Source organism: Coregonus lavaretus (assembly GCF_964263955.1).
Source record: "Coregonus lavaretus genome assembly, contig: HAP1_SCAFFOLD_900, whole genome shotgun sequence".
Lineage (NCBI taxonomy): Eukaryota > Metazoa > Chordata > Actinopteri > Salmoniformes > Salmonidae > Coregonus > Coregonus lavaretus.
This window is the reverse complement of record NW_028160529.1, coordinates 132,933-149,707: the sequence shown is the minus strand read 5'-3', so window position 1 is coordinate 149,707 and position 16,775 is coordinate 132,933. Positions and strand designations below refer to the sequence as shown.

Sequence of the window (16,775 nt, the reverse complement as noted above, 5' to 3'; positions counted from 1 at the left end):
AGAAGTCAGACTGCTCTCTGCTGGACTGGAGGATCCACACTGGAGATTGGAGAAACTCAAGTATGTAGAGGGTTTATGTCAATGTTCATATCAGACATGTTGGAGTTATCAGGCTAGTTAAGACAAACATTCTGACCACCACTTGGACTAAGTTATATAAAGACTGTGTGTGTGTGTGTGTGTGTGTGTATGTGTGTGTGTGTGTGTGTGTGTGTGTGTGTGTGTGTGTGTGTGTGTGTGTGTGTGTGTGTGTGTGTGTGTGTGTGTGTGTGTGAGAGAGAGTTCAGGTGTATCCCTCAATGACTGTCTGTTCTTCTGCTTACCGCTACAGTGTGGAACATGGTGGATAGAACACAATGAAACCTGGACTTAGAAAATGTGAGTGTTGACTGCTGTGAAGAATATGACTAAGAATAAGTCTTAATTCAAGTGAAGTCAAAGTCAAAGACCACCATCATTACTTACTTGGTCTTATTAAATATCAGCTGTAGTTCTACAGAAGCACAAATCAGGGACACCAAAGTTTACAAAGAGTTGCTTTGACAATGTGTGTGTCTGTATGTGACGTGTTCGTGTGACTTTAGAAACGTGTGTGTTCAGGGTGTGTGTGTGTGTGTAATTAATGGGAATAAGTGTGTTTTATATTACAATACAGTATAACATATGATCATTGAACAAATCTCAAGTTACCTTAACTTCTCCTTTTGATACCTAGAAACATCTACATTAAATGAATTAGTGAAAAGTGAGTTAACATTCTAATGTGAATGATGATGATTTCTAATATTGTGTCTGGTTTCATCCATCAGATGTCTGTGATCTCACACTGGACCTAAACACAGTAAACAGATTCCTCTCTCTGTCTGAGGAGAACAGAAAGGTGACATGGAGGAGAGTGGAGCAGCGGTATCCTGATCACCCAGAGAGATTTGAGGGCAGTAGACAGGTGCTGTGTAGAGAGGGTCTGACTGGGCGCTGTTACTGGGAGGTAGAGTGGAGTGGGAGATGGGCTGGTATAGGAGTGACATATAAAGGAATCAGCAGGAGAGGAAGGGTTAATGACTGTTGTCTTGGATACAATGACAAGTCCTGGAGTCTGTTCTGCACTGACATCGGTTACTCTGCCTGTCACAATAATAACCCCACTATCATAGACGTCCCCACCTCCAGCTCCCACAGAGTAGGAGTGTATCTGGACTGGCCAGCCGGCACTCTGTCCTTCTACAGATTCTCCTCTGACACACTGACCCACCTGAACACATTCCACTCCACATTCACTGAGCCCCTCTATCCAGGGTTTGGGGTTGATGTTGACTCCTCAGTGTCCCTGTAAATAATAACCATGGTAACACTGGACACACACACACACTGGGAACACACACACACTGAACACACACACTGACACACTGACACACACACTGGACACACACATACTGGACACACACACACACACACACACACACACACTGGACACACAAACACTGGACACACACACACACATACTGAACACACACACACACTGACACACACTGGACACACACACACAGGACACACACACACTGATCACACACACACACACACACACACACTGGACACACACTGGACAAACACACCCATACACTGGACACACACACACACTGGATAAACACACCCACACACTGGACACACACACACACACTGGACACACACACACACACTGAACACACACACACTGGACACACACACACACACACACACACAGAGAACACACACACACTGGACACACACACACACACTGGACAAACACACACACACACACACACAGGACACACACTCATACACATTGTATACACAAACATACACACTGGAAACACACTGGACACACACACACACACACAGGACACACACACAGGACAATCACACACACTGGACACACACACTCAAACTCACTGGACACACACACACACACACTGGACAAACACACACACCTGACACACACACACACACAGGACACACACACAGGACACAAACACACTGGACACACACACCTGACACACACACACACACACACAGGACCACACACAGGACACACACACACACACTGGACACACACACACACATACACACACACACACCTGACACACACACACACACAGGACACACACACACAGGACACACACACACACACACTGGACACACACACACACTGGACACACACACCTGACACACACACACTGGACACACACACTCACACACACTGGACACACCCAAACACACACACAAACACACACTGGACACACACACACACACACACTGGACAGACACACTCACACACACTGGACACACCCAAACACACACACACACACACACACTGGACACACACACACACACACACACACACACTGGACACACACACTCACACACACTGGACAAACACACTCACGCACACTGGACACACACACACACACTGGACACACACACACACACTGGACCCACACACTGGACACTGGACAAACACACACACACACACACACTGGACACACACACTGGACACTCACACTCACACACACAGACACTGGACACACACACTTACACACACACACACACACACTGGACAAACACACTCACACACACTGGACACACACACACACACACACTGGACACACAAACTGGACACTCACACACACACACTTACACACACACACTCACACACACTGGACACACACACACCTGACACACACACACACACAGGACACACACACACTGGAAACACACACACACACACACTGGACACACACACAGACACTGGACACACACGCACATACACACTTACACACACACTCACACACACTGGACACACACACAGACACTGGACACACACACACATACACACTTACACACACACTCACACACACTGGACACACACACACACACTGGACACACACACACACAATGGACACACACACTCACACACTCACACACACTGGACACACACAAACACACACACACTGGACCCACACACATACACACTGGACACACACACACATACACATTGGAAACACACACATACGCTGGACACACACACTGGACACCCACACACAGGACACACACATTGGACACACACACTGACACACACACACACACACACTGGACACACACACTCACACACACTGGAGACACACACACACACACTGGAGACACACACACACACAGGACATACACATTGGACACACACACACACAAACAGACACACACACACACACACACTGGACACACACACACACACACACTGGACACACAAACTGGACACTCACACACACACACTTACACACACACTCACACACACTGGACACACACACACCTGACACACACACACACACAGGACACACACACACTGGACACACACACACACACACACTGGACACACACACAGACACTGGACACACACACACATACACACTTACACACACACTCACACACACTGGACACACACACACACACTGGACACACACACACACTGGACACACACACTCACACACTCACACACACTGGACACACACAAACACACACACACTGGACCCACACACATACACACTGGACACACACACATATACACACTGGAAACACACACATACGCTGGACACACACACTGGACACCCACACACAGGACACACACATTGGACACACACACACACACAGACACACACACACACACTGGACACACACACTCACACACACTGGAGACACACACACACACACACACTGGACACACACACTGGACACACACTCTGGACACATTTCCATGTGTAGGATTTTGATGAAAGGAAATCCCATATAGCCTACTGGACACACACACACACACACACACACACACTGCACACACATACACACTAGACACACACACCCACTGAACACACACACACACTGGACATTCACACACACACTGGACACACACACACACTGATCACACATACACACACTAGACACACACACACACTGAACACACACACACTGGACACACACACACTTGACACACACACACACACACACACTGGACCCACAGTGGACACACACTGGACACACACTGGACACACACACACACACACACACACACGCACACACTGTACATACACACACACACTGGACACACACACACACATGCTGGACACACACTGGACACATTTCCATGTGTTGTATTTTGATGAAAGGAAATCCCATATAACCTACTGGACAGGACTTTGCTATGGCATCTTCTGTTTGGGTGTCTCAGGTCAGGTCTGAGTCATGATCAGAATGTGTCTCTGTGTCTATTTCCAGCCCTGCCATTTCTACCTGTCCTGATCTAGTGTTTCACCCCTGACCTCCTCACACCGTCTCACTGTCCATGTCTGCTTTTAGCTCCCACCTCTACTTCACTGTGTTATAATGGACCTTATGCTTGTTATGTCACCTCTTTAACCAGTTATCAAACATACTGACCTTTCTGACCCTATCCCATGGCCCTACTTTCTACAACTGAACATTTAAATTCCTCTATGAGTTTTGTTTAGTGTCCATTTACTATCTATGTATTTGTTGTATATTGGGGTTGTGCTGCAGAGCATCATGGGGGTTTGTATGTTTTGAGATGATCACGTTCCAGATAAATGGTTGAACTGATTCCTGTCTCCAGTCTCATCATTATTGAATTGTTATACAGACGTGGTTATGGAACCCACCAGACATAACAAAAGATTGGTGATGAGTAAGTCTGAATCTACAGGAACTATTCTGTCTGGAAGAAGTGGGTTTTTACAACTGTTTAAAACTGTTATTTTCTGTGGTCCAGTCTAGGCTTATGTTAGCACAGTGTATTGCTAGCAGAGGCAAGTGCATAGTCGAGCTAGCTAAGAAAGAGAGTTAACCAGTTGTGTAAAGTACTTAAGTAAAAATACTTTAAAGTACTACTTAAGTAGTTTTTTGGGGTATCTGTACTTGACTTTACTATTTATATTTTTGACTACTTTTACTTTCACTTCACTACATTCCTAAAGAAAATAATGTACTTTTTACTCCATACATTTTCCCTGACACCCAAAAGTACTCGTTACATTTTGAATGCTTAGCAGGACAGAAAATGTTCCAATTCACACACTTATCAAGAGAACATTCCTACTGCCTCTGATCTGGCCGACTCACTAAACACAAATGCTTTGTTTGTAAATTGTCTGAGTGTTGGAGTGTGCCTCTGGCTGAACGTACATTTTAAAAACAAGGAAATCGTCTGCTTTGCTTTATGTAAGGAATTTGAAATGATTTATACTTGTACTTTTACTTTTGATACTTAAGTATATTTTAGCAATTACATTTACTTTTGATACTTAAGTATATTTAAAACCAAATACTTTTAGACTTTTACTCAGGTAGTATTTTACTGGGTGACTTTCACTTTTAGTTGAGTCATTTTCTATTAAGGTATCTTTACTTTTACTCAAGTATGACAATTGGTTACTTTTTCCACCACTGGAGTTAACATCATCATGGACGGCAGAAAAGGACTCGAGACGGACATCGGAGTGGGAAAACAACGTGATTAAAAAGGAGGAATATACAGTGATTAAAGGAAAGGACATTTATTCAACTGTGAAGACAAACCTTTTAATTAAATCTGCTAAATGAGCGAACTTAGGAGGAAACGTCAGTGAGTGAAGTGAATGAAGATCACGTGACTGAGGAAAATATTGCTGTGGTTGAGGACGATATTGAAGTGAGTGACAATCAGGAGCTTATTGAGATACGAAAAATTATTGGAAATATTGGAAACATTGGACAGTTTGATGAAAGTATTGAGCAGTAGAGCTCATATACAGAACGGTTTGAGTATTTTGTTCTTGTAAATGACATGGATGAGGACAACATTGTGCCTACATGTTTTAGTGTATTGGGGCCAAAGACATTTAATTTACTAGGCAGCCTGCTACAACCAGACTGTAACGTGTACGCTGGGAGTCAGGAAGCAAGTACAGGAAGTGAATGTAATAATACATAGAACAAAACAAGAAACAGGAGTAGCGTACAGACATGAAACACCGAAACAGAATCAATAACGCCTGGGGAAGGAACCAAAGGGAGTGCCTGATATAGGGGAGGTAATCAGGAAGGTGATGGAGTCCAGGTGGGTCTGATTGGTCGCAGGGGGCGTAACGATGGTGACAGGTGTGCATAATAATGAGCAGACTGGTGACCTGGAACGCCGGAGAGGGAGTATACGGGACACAGACAGAACAGGTAATAAGACGTGTGGGGATATTGGGGAGATACTTCAGTAGAATTTACCTGGTCCTGACTTCAATTAAAACTCTTTCTGGGAAACCGCCCCTCAGTCTCTCATCTACTCTGAGCTCAGATGGGGAAACATGAGAAGAGTTTCATTCCAAAACGCTATATATCACTTTTCAGAAGTTTTGGTAAATTAGCCTTTATTGTTCAATGACAGACATGTATTTGTTTAAAATCTATAATTTGATGCTTTCATTTCAGAAAGACAAATAATCAAATACATGTCTGCCTCACTCTCAGAGAAATAAGTAGTACTGCTAGGTTTTACACAGTCAAATGTAATAAATAACTACATTTTTAATAAAGAACTGTAAAAATTTAATATTTGTGAAATCAATACTTAAAAAATGTTTTCCAAAAATACAGTAATATGATATATGTGTTTAAAACCTTACATTTGACATTTTAGTCATTTAGCAGATGGTCTCATCGAGGATCCGGTTTCCCAAAAGCATCTTAAGGCTAAGTTCATCGCTAGAACCTTTGTAGGAGCATTGTTAAATCTCTGAGCAGTTCCCCAAAACCATCGTTATTAACGTTACACTTGAAAACGCTTGTAATCTAACGCCTGCCTCAGACCATTCATACTCATAGAACAGCCAAATCTCAGGGGTTAAAGCAAAAAAAAAATATCCTTACGTCAATCTCAGATTGATTGTCTTGTGCTAAATTAATCTCCCCTTTCATGTAAACAAGTCATGACCGTCGTGCTTTTAGGAAAAGAGGTTCATTTCTGTAAATGTATTAAACAGCAAATTTGACCAATTCCAGTCCCCTTGCCCAGGGTTCCCAGGGTGCTCCTGGGGATTCTTCTTGAGAGGCTCAGTTCTAAGAAGCTCAGTTCTGGTGACAAGAAAAACGCCGTTCTACTCCAGAATGAATGAAAATACAATGATGCTGACACCATCTCAGGGGTCCCCAAACTTTTTCCTGTGAGGGCCACATAACTTTTCCCTTCTCTGATGGGGGGGCGGTGTCAGTTTGTAACAGAAAAAGTGTGACGATCGTAGGGGAGCTTAAAAAATTTATTGTTTTCCAGAAAGCCACACATAACCAAATAACCCTTTCCAGGTTCTTTACAGAAAAAAAGTCAGGAAACAAATAATAACACTATTAATGAAATAAATAATAACTAAATAACCCTCTCTGAGTTCTTCACAGAAAAAACAGGAAATAAATAACACTATTTATGAAATAAATAATAACTAAATAACTCTCTCTGGGTTCTTCATAGAAAAAAAAAGCCATGGAACATTAACTTTCTGTTGTGCCATGCACAATCTTAACAGATAAAAGTTCAGCTCAGTTGTCAGAGCAGAATCTCTCTGACACATATGAGCAGTCTCTTAAAGTTCTTGTGTTCCTTCCTTATAATCCTTTTGTAGGTTCCAGTAGGCTTGTAGACACCGCTGTTTGCAGCTCTCTCTCATCAACTTCCCTGTGAAAACCACAAAGGAAGCAGGTTGAGAAACTGAACTAAGTGATACAGCACCTACACAGCACAATACATTTCACTACCAGTATGGTTGTAAAGATGGATTTTATCCCAGTAGATTTTATTATGATTATATTTGTTTATGCTCAGAATGACTCATTCAAGTCAGAAAAGTGAGCTTACCTATGTATGTTCATCAGTGTGAACTGTGGGCCTGCATCTGGCTGGTGAGAAGTTGAATATCAGGTTCCATTCTAGTTACAGCCAGTCTCAAGCACTGATGCAAATGTTCATCTGTCAATCTTGATCTCATCGGAGTTTTCAGCAGTTTCATGCGAGAAAAGGTTTTCTCGCAGATATACGTGCTGCCAAAAACTGTGGACATTTTCATTGCGTGTTTTGTGATGTTTGGATATGTGTCGTTTGGGAGGGCGGCATAGAAGTCAATGAGACTGTTGGGCTTGAATGCGTCTTTCAGAACATCACAGTTCTGTAACTCAGCCAACTCAAACTGATATGAAGGCTGGGCTTCATTAATGTCGGCAACAAAGGGGTTCTGAAAAAGACGGATTTCTTTTGCATGAACATGTAGTTCACTGAATCGCACACCGAACTCCGCCTTCAGCATTTCCAGTGCTTCCACGCACTTTTCAGCTGGGAACGGGACCGCTGGGTTCTCTGTCGACAGGTTTTGGGTAGCAGGAAGATGGACGAAGTTGCGCTTTTTCACTTGTTCCAAAAGCAGCGCTAATTTCACCTCAAATGCTTTTATGTGTGAATACATGTCGCAAATGAGTTTCCCCTCGCCTTGTAGCTGCAAGTTAAGGCTGTTAAGTATTTCTGTCACGTCTGTTAAAAATGCGAGGTGCCATTTCCATTCTGGGTCGATCAGCTCTGGGACCGTTTTGTCTTTTAAATGAAGAAATGCGTTAATTTCGGGTAGCAGCTCGTAAAAACGCCTCAAAACTCTGCCCCGGCTCAGCCATCGGACCTCTGTGTAGTACAGCACATCTCCGTGCGTAGACTCCAGTTCAGACAGGAATTCTTGGAACTGCCTGTGTTTAAGTCCCTTTGCTCTGATGAAGTTTATGCACGACACCACAACCTTCATTACAGAATCCCACGTCAACACTTTGCAGCACAGTGCTTGCTGGTGAATTAGGCAGTGGACTCGTAGCGGGGCGGTGAGACCCCTTTTTTCCAACTCCCGGTTCATGCGTCCTATTAGACCGCGAGTTTCGCCCACCATGCTAGGAGCCCCTTCAGTCGTGATGCTAGCTAGCTTTGACCAGTCCAGGTCCAACTTCTCCATGGTTTGGCACACTTTGTCAAAAATATCCTCTCCCGTTGTAGTCCCTTTGAGACTTTGGAGGGCTGCCAGCTCCTCGCATATCTCAAAGTTTGCGCTAACTCCACGAATAAAAATGAGCAGTTGCGCTGTGTCTTGCACGTCCGTGCTCTCATCCAGTGCTAATGAAAAAAGGTCAAATTCTTTCGTCTTCTGCTGCAGCTGGGCATATACATTACTCCCGATTTCTTCAACGCGTCTGGTGATTGTACTCGCCGACAGACTTACGGCATTAAATGCATCTTTCTTCTCGGGACACACCTCCTCCGCGACAGCATCCATACATTTCTTAACAAACTCTCCGTCAGTGAAAGGCTTACCGCTGCTTGCTATCAGTTTAGCAACCCGAAAGCTGGCCCGAACGGATGCCTGGTTCAGCTGAGCTTGGCGTACAAATGTATTCTGCTGAGATAGTAGTCCACTTTTTAGCTTTGAGAGTTTGTCTGCTCGTATTTGGCCTTGCAAGCTATCGTACTTGTCTTTGTGACGGGATTCATAGTGTCGGCGAAGATTGTATTCTTTGAATACCGCCACCGTTTCTTGACAGATGAGACAAACAGCCTTTTCTTTGCATTGAACAAAAAAATAATCGTTTGTCCACTGCAGGTTAAATACCCTGCATTCTGAATCAATTTTTCTCTTACCTAACCTTTTCGCCATTATTCCGTTCTCTCTTTGTTAGGGCCGGGCCTAGGATTTTTTTTCTGGAGGCCAAATAGGAAAAAAATCCGATAGCGTCTCTGGTATTGTTCAGAGGGCCGGGCCAAATGTGCTGACGGGCCGTATTTGGCCCGCGGGCCGTAGTTTGGTGATCATTTACCATCTGATAATAGACCATGAATATAGGCTATATGGTTCAATATGTTAAAATCATTTAACATCTGATATTAGACCATGCATACAGGCTATATGGTTCAATATGTTAAAATCATTTAACATCATCTTTACCAATATCTTATTGGGCTCATTCATGGAGGTGGAAATGATATTTTAGATTCTAAAATATAATTTCCACCTCCATGAATGAGCCCAATAAGATATTGGTAAAGATGATGTTAAATGATTTTAACATATTGAACCATATAGCCTGTATGCATGGTCTAATATCAGATGTTAAATGATTTTAACATATTGAACCATATAGCATATATTCATGGTCTATTATCAGATGGTAAATGATTTTAACATATTGAACCATATATCCTATATTCATGGTCTATTATCAGATGGTAAATGATTTTAACATATTGAACCATATAGCCTATATTCATGGTCTATTATCAGATGGTAAATGATTTTAACATATTGAACCATATATCCTATATTCATGGTCTATTATCAGATGGTAAATGATTTTAACATATTGAACCATATAGCCTGTATTCATGGTCTATTAGCATATGTTAAACGATTTTAACATATTGAACCATATATCCTATATTCATGGTCTATTATCAGATGGTAAATGATTTTAACATATTGAACCATATAGCCTGTATTCATGGTCTATTATCATATGTTAAATGATTTTAACATATTGAACCATATATCCTATATTCATGGTCTATTATCAGATGGTAAATGATTTTAACATATTGAACCATATAGCCTGTATTCATGGTCTATTAGCATATGTTAAATGTTTTTAACATATTGAACCATATATCCTATATTCATGGTCTATTATCAGATGTTAAATGATTTTAACATATTGAACCATATAGCCTATATTCATGGTCTATTATCAGATGTTAAATGATTTTAACATATTGAACCATATAGCCTATATTCATGGTCTATTATCAGATGGTAAATGATTTTAACATATTGAACCATATATCCTATATTCATGGTCTATTATCAGATGGTAAATGATTTTAACATATTGAACCATATAGCCTGTATTCATGGTCTATTAGCATATGTTAAATGATTTTAACATATTGAACCATATATCCTATATTCATGGTCTATTATCAGATGTTAAATGATTTTAACATATTGAACCATATAGCCTATATTCATGGTCTATTATCAGATGTTAAATGATTTTAACATATTGAACCATATAGCCTATATTCATGGTCTATTATCAGATGGTAAATTATTTTCACATATTGAACCATATATCCTATATGCATGGTCTATTATCAGATGGTAAATGATTTTAACATATTGAACCATATATCCTTATTCTGCCCTTGAGTTGCGTTCCCGTGCAAAACTAGACAGATAGCTAACAACTGAGTCTTCAATAAAACTTCCAAGGCGTGACTTTTCTTGAACGAATGTATTGAAAACGTTTATGTTGTGAAACTGCAAATACAGAAAATAATATACTTTAGTATTCAATTCACATTGACATACTGTAGCTGTACATTATACATTTCAAGTTGAAAGTTGCATAAATACAAAGCAAGTGCCAAGTTACCATATATCTGGCATGACGACAACTAAATAGATAATTACTCTATGAGTAACAACTAGCCAACTCCTTTCATTACTCTAATAATGTACAAACACCTCTGTACAATAATAAAGCATATTACACTAGAAACAGTAACAAACTATAGTATGTTTTACACTTCTTTTACATGACGCACGAGCAAACTAATACAGCTAACGGCATCCATGAAAGTCAATGCAATTTGCGTGAGTAAATGTAACCAATTAACTTTGATAAGTAAGCAATTCTGTCAATAACAATATTATCATCACTTGCAATATGCTTGAATTGAACTTACAAACAAATATTTTCCGAGGCTGAAGCGTAACAAGAAATAGTTGCACTGAAAGAACTGTACAGTAACGTCGTTTCTAGCTGCTTGTCGCGTGCATAATAACAACTTTACTTCCGGGTTTTCGTACATAATTCTAAGTACCAGAAAGCTCCACTAGGGGGCGCTAAACACCATGGAACACAATGAAAGTCACTCTTAATCACTATAATAAAATAATCTGTTACCTTCTAACAAGATGGCAGCACACTCCCCGCCTGGTATAATGAGATTGTGCCACTATGAAATCAAATATTTTGCCTCTAGGATGCTTCAGAAAGAAGAACAACAATCTCTGAGATTGGTCTCAGAAACACCTTAGCAATCCCTTGCTTGACAACCTTTAGTTCTACTTTCCTGACCTTTCCGTCAGTACTGGGAAAGGTTTTGACCACAAGTCCGACTGGCCAGTCATTTCTGTGCGTCTGACTGTCTTTCAATAAGACAACATCTCCCACTTTCACATTTGGCTTTTCTGCTGTCCATTTTCTGCGTCTCTGCAGTGTTGTCAGGTACTCCTGTCTCCACCTTTTCCAAAAAGTGTCAGCGAGACACTGGACTTGCTTCCACTGTTTTCCATGAAGATCGTTCATGTGGAAATATCCAGAAGGGGCTGAGGTAGCGTTGGTCTTTTGTGTCAGTAACATTGAGGGTGTAAGAATGGCAGGCATGTCAGGATCGGTTGACACTGACACTAGGGGTCTCGCATTGATTATTGCCATAACTTCAGACATAAGAGTGCTCAAGACCTCATGTGTGAGACGAGTGGAGCCCGTCTGAAACAGCATAGCATCAAGGATACGTCTGGCAACCCCAATGAGTCTCTCCCAAGAACCACCCATATGAGACGAGTGTGGGGGATTAAATATCCAAGTACATCCCTTGTCTGAGAGGTATTTAGTCAACTCTGAGTCATTTGTGTCGATCCCCAGTTCCCTGCAGGCACCTATAAAGTTTGTACCTCGATCAGATCGTAGCACTTTTGCTGGACCGCGGATAGAGAAAAAACGCCTCAGCGCGTTGATGAAGCTGGATGTGGACATGGATTCGATGAGCTCAATATGGACTGCTCTAGTAGACATACATGTAAAGAGTACCGCCCAGCGCTTGGAGTCTGCACTACCACCTCTAGTGCGACGAGTTATGACATTCCATGGTCCAAACACATCAAGTCCAACACTGGTGAATGGTGGCTCTGATGTGAGTCTGTCTGCAGGTAAGTCCGCCATCTTTTGGTCAACTGACTTTCCTCTAACCTTACGGCAGGTGACACACTTGTGGATGATACCAGAGACCAGATGTTTGCTCCCAATAATCCAGAAGCCTGCTGCTCGAATAGCTCCATCTGAAAAATGACGGCCTTGGTGAGCCACTTGCTCGTGATAATGTCTTACCAGCAGAGTGGCGACATGATGCGTCCGTGGGATGATGAGAGGATGTTTTTCGTCTTGTGACAGGTCGGCAGAGGATAATCGGCCTCCCACCCTCAGCAACCCATCCTCATCAATCACTGGGTTCAGCTTTTTGAGTGTACTTTGTTTTGGTAACTCTTTTCCTTTCTCAAGGCATTTTAATTCCTCTTTGAAGGCTTCATGTTGCACACAGTGAATGATTGCTGTTTTGGCTTGTGACAACTCACTTGTACTGCATGGTTTTTTACACTGATGCCAGCCTCTGCAGTTGTTGTCGTCCGCACTTTTGTGAAAGGATCTGGCAACATGAATGAGTCGTGCTGTGGCTCGATTGAGAGCTTTCCAGTTCGAGAACCTCTCAAAGCGATGAGAGCCGAATTGAGCTCCAGAAACCTTAGTGACGAAGGCAGTGACGTCTGGCCGAATCTCTGCGTCTGCGTCAGGCTCTACAAGGTCAAAATTGATGGTCTCAGACTCACTTGAGTTTGCTTGGGCCAGAAAAGGGGGACCTGAGAACCAACTGGTGTGCTTTAAGAGTGCGGCTCGTATGGGCCTGGTTGCATGGTCTGCTGGATTGCTGTCAGTGTTTACGTAACACCACTGGTCTGGATTGGTAGACTTCCTGATACGAGTTACCCTATTGGCAACATACACATAAAATCTTTTGGTGACATTGTGGATGTAACCGAGAACTATCTTACTGTCTGTGTAGAACTTGGCTGCATTTACATCAATGTCTATTTCGTCTCTGATCAGTTCATACATCTCAACAGCTAGCACAGCCGCACACAGTTCTAGGCGTGGGATAGTGTGGGCCGGTCGAGGGGCCAATTTAGATTTCCCCATGACAAATCCAACATGGCATTGACCTTCCGAGTCAATAACTCTCAGATAGGCTACCGCTCCTATGGCTACTGTAGAGGCATCCGAGAAGATGTGCAGCTCTCTTCTTTGAGTGGTAGACAAGGAGACTGGGATGTAGGGCCGCTGAATATACAGATGTTCCAACTCCATCAAAGATTCCTTCCACATTTTCCATTCCTCTTCTTTTTCTGTGGGAAGGGGGGCATCCCACTCACTCTGATCAGAAGAGAGTTCTCTGATTAAGGCTTTCCCTTGCATTGTTATTGGAGCCACAAACCCAAGGGGGTCATAAAGACTATTCACTGTGGACAGGATGCCTCTCCGTGTAAAAGGCTTCTCATTGTGGGACACCTGGAATGTGAAGCTGTCTGTTTCCAGGTTCCAGGAAAGTCCCAGGCTCCGTTGAAAAGGGAGAGGATCTACTCCGAGTTCCAAGTCTTTTAAGTCCTTGGCACGGTCCTCCATGGGGAAGGCTTCCATAACTGTTTTGCTATTGGATGCAATCTTGTGTAGTTTCATGTTGGACTCCGCTAACATTGCTTGTGTTTTTCTCATAATGTTGATAGCTTCTTCTGGAGTAGCTACTGATATCAGCCCATCATCGACATAAAAGTTCCTCACTACAAACTGCTTGGGTTCTGACCCGTATTCCTTCTCACCCTGTAGAGCTGCTCGTCTCATGCAGTAGATGGCTACGGCTGGTGAGGGGCTGTTCCCAAATACATGGACTTTCATCCTGTACTCAGTTATGTTTCTATCTGGGTTGTTGTCTTCATACCAGAGAAACCTTAAGTAATCTCTGTGATCCTCACGTACACCAAAACAGTAAAACATTTGTTGCACATCTGTCGTTAGTGCAATGCCATCCTTGCGGAAGCGCATTAAGACGCCCAAGAGTGTGTTGTTTAAGTCTGGACCCCTGAGCAGGACGTCGTTCAGTGACACGCCTTGACACTCAGCGCTGGAGTCAAACACCACTCTTATTTGTTCAGGCTTTTGTGGATGGTAAACACCAAATATTGGCAGATACCAGCATTCTTTTTCTCCCTCTAGTGTCGGAGAATGTTCAGCTTGGTCGTTATCCAGCATCTTTTGCATGAAGTCAATAAATTGAAGTTTCATGTCAGGCTTTTTGTCTAAAGTCCTACGAAGTGATGTGAGACGCTTCATGGCCTGCTCCCTGTTATTAGGAAGACGACGTCTAGTGGGGCGAAAGGGTAGTGGAGCCACCCAGTTGTTTCCATCATCCTGGAAAACCTGTTTGTCCATAATGTCCAAGAAAGCTTTGTCTTCCACAGATGGTGCTGGTTTATCATCGTCTTGTGTTTTGTTGAACACGGAACATCCCAGGCTGTCTGTGTTCACAGTTGTGCTTGGATCTCTCGAGTGCCCTGTAGAGAGAGAAATGTGTTGCTGAGCTACGCTGCTGTAGTTCTCTTTCACCTGGATGATGTCAGGGCAAGGGCTCAGATAGGACGTGCGACCATTTTGAAGTATGTTTGTCCTGAACACGTTAACACTGGCTGGTCGGTGAGCCGTTCCCAGACAAACTTCACCCACGATGACCCACCCGAGGTCGAGTCGCTGTGCATAAGGAGTGTCGTGGGGCCCATTGATTTGTTCTCGTACCTTGTGTACCCTTAAGATGTCTCGTCCTAAGAGCAGGAGGATGGGAGCGTCTGGGTCCACAGCTGGAATTTTGTCCACCACTGGTTGCAGATGGGGATGATGATGCGCAATGTCAGGGGAGGGAATCTCCATTCTATCGTCTGGCATCATGTCACACTCTATCAGAGTAGGGAGAGTGAGCTGCTTGTGTCCGTCTATAGACTCCACCATGAAGTTGACGGCTCTCCTGCCTGAAGTCTCTGTTACCCCAGAACAGGTCTTCATGGTGTATGGAGCAGAGTTGTCATTGATGTTGAAGAGATTGAAAAACTCTGTCTTGGCCAGAGATTTGTTGCTCTGTTCATCAAGCACTGCATACATTTTGACAGCTTTCTCTCTTTTCCCAGCTGGATAAGCTTTGACTAGGCATATTTTTGAACATGATCTTGGATTGGCTGCCTCACCACAGATCTCGGTACACTTTGAGGTGACTGATAGAAGAGCATCTTCACCTTGCTCCCCGCCATGCTTTTTCTCTGCTGTAGCGGTATCTATCGTTGAAGGAGCTGGACCTGGATGTAGAGCAGCAAGATGTCTGTCGCTGTCACACTCGGAGCACTTGATTGACACCTTACAGTCTTTAGCTCTGTGCTGAGTTGACCCACAACATCGGAAACAAATGCCATTCTCTTTGAGATATGATTTGCGCTCATCTAGAGTTTTGTATCTAAACCCGCGACACTTTTTAAGAGGATGAGGCTTGTTATGTATTGGACAGTGATGGTCAGGGCTTTCAACCTTTGTCTTACTGGGTTTGGTTTGGTGGTCTGAGGGCTCAGATGACACATCTGTTTTGTGTACAGTCACAGGTGTCTTGCTGCTGTACCTGTCAGGTTTCTCACTTTTCACAGACACCTGGGTAGTTGAGGTGTAGAGGGTGAAGCTGGGGTCGTTTCTAATTTTCGCCTGGTTCCTGATGAATCTCGAGAAAAACGAGAATGGTGGGAATGCTACCCGATAGTCCTCCTTGTATT

The 16,775-nt window shown here is 43.0% G+C and overlaps 1 long non-coding RNA gene across 1 annotated transcript; it reads right to left on the bottom strand.

Annotated features, from left to right (window-relative positions):
- Positions 1–7,308: 7,308 nt before the first annotated feature.
- LOC311121695 lies at positions 7,309–8,123 on the bottom strand. Its single transcript, XR_014612320.1, has 2 exons — positions 7,916–8,123; positions 7,309–7,735 (listed from the first exon to the last, which is right to left on the bottom strand). It is a non-coding gene; the product is annotated as an uncharacterized lncRNA (long non-coding RNA).
- Positions 8,124–16,775: the final 8,652 nt, after the last annotated feature.